The sequence below is a fragment of the Odontomachus brunneus genome, unplaced genomic scaffold (assembly GCF_010583005.1).
Source record: "Odontomachus brunneus isolate Ranch 3 - 2012 unplaced genomic scaffold, Obru_v1 Obru_scaffold_027, whole genome shotgun sequence".
Taxonomy (NCBI): Eukaryota; Metazoa; Arthropoda; class Insecta; order Hymenoptera; family Formicidae; genus Odontomachus; species Odontomachus brunneus.
In genome coordinates this window covers 1550095-1555205 of record NW_022639477.1, presented here as the reverse complement: position 1 = coordinate 1555205, position 5111 = coordinate 1550095, and the positions used below count along the sequence as shown (strand labels likewise).

At 31.2% G+C, this 5111-nt stretch overlaps 1 protein-coding gene across 1 annotated transcript in view; it reads left to right on the top strand.

Annotated features, from left to right (window-relative positions):
- LOC116842803 (putative fatty acyl-CoA reductase CG5065) overlaps positions 1-5111 on the top strand; it is a 17592-nt gene that overhangs the window by 2900 nt on the left and 9581 nt on the right. The window lies entirely within an intron of this gene.

Genomic DNA, 5111 nt, shown 5'->3' with positions numbered 1-5111 from the left:
TTGAGTGGTACACGCTTCCGAAATGTTGAAGAAGTGCGAGAATGGGTGGACGAATGGATTGCTTCGAAACAAACATCGTTTTATCGAGATGGTATCGCCCAGTTGCCAGAAAGATGGCAAAAAGTTGTAGAAAGTGATGGAAAATACTTTCATTGAAATAATTTAAATAAATTTTTTACAATAAATGCTTTTTCTCAGTATTTTTTGGGCGGAAACTAAGTTAAGGTCCTAATATATAAAATCACAGAAATAATTTCATCGATTAATGAAATTAATCATTAATTAATATATAATCAACAAATGTATATGTTTATAAACTCAAATGATGTTCAATTAATATAATGATAAGGTTAATAAGAACCGATGTAAGATAGTTAATACAGTAGTATAGATTTAATTAAAAAACAAAAATTTTAATTTATATAAGTAGAAATCTTTTTCTAGCGAGGAAATGCAGACGTTTCGACCGTTTATTCGGTCCTCTTCAATGCTTGTTCAGCGTAATTCCATGTTCACAAAGTTCGTAATATAAATTAAAGTGAAAAGATGGAAATATAAAAGCGAATTTTACCAGAAGTTTGAGATACAGTACTAAAAAACAAATTAAGCCGGATCGTGACAACGCAAATATCCATGTCACGTGATAGTGAGTTGTGCGGTGATATTGATACTTGTTGCTTGTCCGTGGCTCAAGAAATCATGTCAATCATATAAAATAAAAATAAAAGTCGTCAAAGAGAGAGAAAGAAAGCACGCCATTCGATTCATGAATTACAAAATACGCGGAAGGGAGTCGAAACAAGTCTGGAAAAAGTTGTCATAGTAGACTTATAAGTTAGCGATACAAATTATCACAACTTTTTTCTGCTTCTGTGCTTCTCTGTTTCCTTGTTTCTTTTTTTATTCGTGTAGTTATTATTGTATTTGTTAATTAAGATTTTTTCTTAATTAAATCTATATTATCGCATTAATCACATTACGTCGGTTCTTATTAATCTTATAATTGCATTGAGTGTATAATATGTAGCCAAGATTATTATATTATAGGTGGATTAATAACTTACTTCATTAATCGAAGAAATTACTTTTGCTTTTATATATGACGACCGATTAATTTCGTTTATTGATATTGATTTGCCGATTACTCTTGGCAAAGAGAACTCTCATCGATCAATGTCCAACACTGTTTCGCAATGCAACCGACATCTACCGATATCTAATGAAAAGGTTCATCTCTTTTATGTGACACACAATTAACTTCTAAAACCTAACTGATTTCGGAGCGCCGATAAAAACACGTCCAGACTGTAAATGAGTTCGAATTCGTTTGATTATTCGATTACGAGCTCAGTGAGCGACGATACGAACACGCGGTCGATCACCAGCGGTCGCTGACCGTTTTCCGACCGTTCGACGGTATTCGTAGCGAGTTGCAATTTGATCGCTATTATATCGAGTTTCTTTCTTAGCCCGGTACGCTTTTATTCTCTGCTCGGCATCGTGAAATTTTTCTCTTGCGCAACTCCGTTTGTAGTTGCGAGTGAGCGTATACCCAAGTAGAACAACATTATCTTAAAGTATTTCATTCTACTATATAAAATTAGGTCAGGATAACTTTACTTTCGGTAAAAAAGTTAAGTTTCTGTTTACTGAAAAGGTTATTTAATGTCGGCCCGAAAGATAACTTTTAATATCCAAAGAGATATTACTTAGATATAAAAGTATCAGTTAAGTATCAATTAAAAGTTGGTACAAATTAAATATATACCAAATCATAATTATAAGATGCGTAAATGAACTATTAACCAATTGTAAACATTTATTTAATCGATGCCATATTAATGGAGACGAATTATTGACATTGAATTATTGTTATCTTATAGATACGTTTCAAAAGTTAACTTCAAGAACATTAACTAATAGGCAACCTATTCTACTTGGGTAGGTACGGATGTACCGCAACAAAACTGAACGTCTGGTGTCGCTGGTGCGAAAACGCACAAAAGCGCGCGAGAAACTGCATGAAGGCTCACCCACATTAGCATTCGCAGAAACGAATATACTTGAATATTCATTTTGCCTGACTATTATCGCGGAAGCGAATATATCATGCAGGTGCATTCAAGGCTAGAACAAATCAACACATTTTATTACTATATAATTATATTATGTATATAATTAATTAATAATATATGTATAATTAATTTTGCTGTTATTGCAACTCGCGTTCGCTGCATTTATTTTCGCGTAGAAAAATAATCAGATAAATATGTACAGACGCGTAATCAAAAGTTAGATTTGTAATTAAAGTTTCGTGAGAGATACCACAGATTGCAAAGGAATATTACGTTTTGATTTTCAGATCGTCTCGTATTCGTGCAATTTTATTCTTACATGCCGTACAGTGTTGCAAAGAGTCTGCTTTCATGGAAAAAAAACCGTTTTATGAAACGTAACAGAAACTTTTTCTTCTTGCAAAAGCATAGTGTCTAAAATATAATATAACGCATAAATAACACAAATTTTTTATCAAATACCGACCTGATAATTTTAGAAATTGGAGCGAAAAGTAAATAAAAAAAATAAAATAAGTAAAATTTAATATAGTTTTAAATAATGTGAAATATTAATCATATACATAATAATATTATATATTATTGATATTAACAATAAAAGTAAATAGTGTATCACTTTCTCCGCAATTGGAATATTTTCTTCTCCTTCACTATCTTAATTGTTCCAAATTTGGTCAGTGACTATGAGGAAAACACTTTTATATGATTTATGTTTGTAAAATTTTAAATCAATATCTTGAATAGATTTCAAATAATGATTTTTGTCCATAGAAACGAGCACTGCGCAACATTGTGCGTCGCTTCGTTACTCTTGTATTATTAAATAATTACGTATTTCCTTTTTAATTATGCAAAAAATTAATTGTCTATCATGATAATGATATTAATAACTAAACCAATCAAAATGATTTATACACTTGTAATCGTGATACATGTAGTCATTTTTTATAATATATTATTTTTTATATTATTTTATATTATATATCTATATGTCGATTTTTTCTCAAAGTGGGCAAAAGTTTCATCTTAAAAGTAACTTGTTGCTATCAGCTTTATTCTAAAAGTAACGAGTCGGTACAATTTTCATTATTTTTTTCCTCAAGTTTTGAAAGTCCTTTTGCGATCCGCTGCCATGTATATGTATTTTATACATACAAAACACTTATTATGTTCATTATTATGTCACCCGCAAAATATAATTACGTCATTAACATTATCAACGAAAGAACGTGATTGGTTTATTTTTATAATTTAATTTTATTTTTCACTTTTACTGTTAGACGCATTAAAAGAGAAATGTGATGATGTGTAAACATACGCATGGACATTTTCTATTTCGTGTTGTTAAAATTAAATTAGACATTTTCGTATTAGGATTTTCGAGTTTAATTCAACTTTAGACTTGCTATTAATATGCGACAGTTCTAACATATTCTGTATATTAAATCAAATTGTTCATTAAGTATATAAATGCATTCCTCAAAGTAAATTCTTCAAATAATTCCTCAAGTTATTTTTGTCAATAGGAATGTTAAAAGTATCAAACTGCACAATGTTAATTTTGAAGAATATATCGCGTTGTACAATATATGGAGGAAAAAAGCAGTTGGATCGACAAATCGGTGATGATCCATTTTCAAAGAAATGTGTCTATTGAACAAATTATGCGTTAGTACAACAATAAGTTGCGTTGATATAATTACCGATCGAATCACAGCCATTGAGTCATGAATTGATATATATAACTATAATATATATATATATATATATATATATATATATATATATATATATATAACTCGTTGCAGTAACAATATAATTCATTCAATCGATTAAACGTTTACTCGAACGACTTTTGTTCGTTCAAGCAACGTTTCATTAACTCAATCAGTTTTTTCTTAGTGTAGAACTATGAAAGCAAGTCCAAGCGCTCAATGGAGCTACACTAATGATTATAGCCGCAAGTATCAATTTCTAACGGCATAATTACTTTTCGACCGAATAAAATAACCGTTTAGCAATTGACAGATTGGCATAAATGTAATTATCATGTAATTATCATGTTATAAACAGGTTAAACATGCGAAACATTTTTACGGTTTGTTTAATTTTATCTTGCATTCTTAAGTAAGAAGCTTTAAAAGCTCACAAAGAGAAGAAATATTATGCAATTCAATTATAAGTCTCGGGAATCCTACGAGAGAAACTCATATCTATAAACATTACAATCATCGCAAATGACTCATATTCTACGAAATTCTCCACGTAAGTTAGTTCATCTTGAATAATAGTTTTTATCTCGAACTGTTTTGACGTTAACAAACGACCTATCTCTTATTAATAACTACTTGTTCTTTTATGATTATTTTGCCAGAGGTGAATGTGTGTACATATATATGTGTGTGTTTTATTATTTTGTGCTATAAATATAAGATCTCAAAAAAAGAGGTATTTAGAATTAATGAGAGATGCCGAGAAGTATTCAAAAGCAATTGTTGCGGCGGTTTTAATGGAATCTTGTGCGTATCTTAAAGCAGTGAAGGCCCGCGCAGGAATTCCTCCTGTAAGAAATAGAGACAAGGAGAGAGAGAGAGTGGAAAAAGACTACCTGCCGGTCACTCTTTCAACCAGGTCGAGTTCGCCGATTTGCAATAGCTTTTCGCCAAGCGAGGTTTAAATAATCGTTCATGCGACACAAATCCACAATGCACCAAAATGCCAACGACAGGTTGTTAACTGTCGAATACCGTTCGTAAAATTAAGAATAACGTCGAGCACGTTATTCTCATTCAAGTGAACATCCAATCGGCAAAGTGCGGAAATGAGTTTGCTCTAATTTCGAAATGTAATATAAAATAGTCTATATTCATTTCAAATCGGATTAATGATTGCAGAATGGAAGAGAGGCTGAAGGAAAGGAAAAAATTAGAATAATCGTGGTGCGTTGCGGGAAGTGGGGAAAAAGACAAAGATAAAAAGATAGAGAGAGAGAGAGAGAGAGAGAGAGAGAGAGAGAGAGAGAGAGAGAGAGAGAGA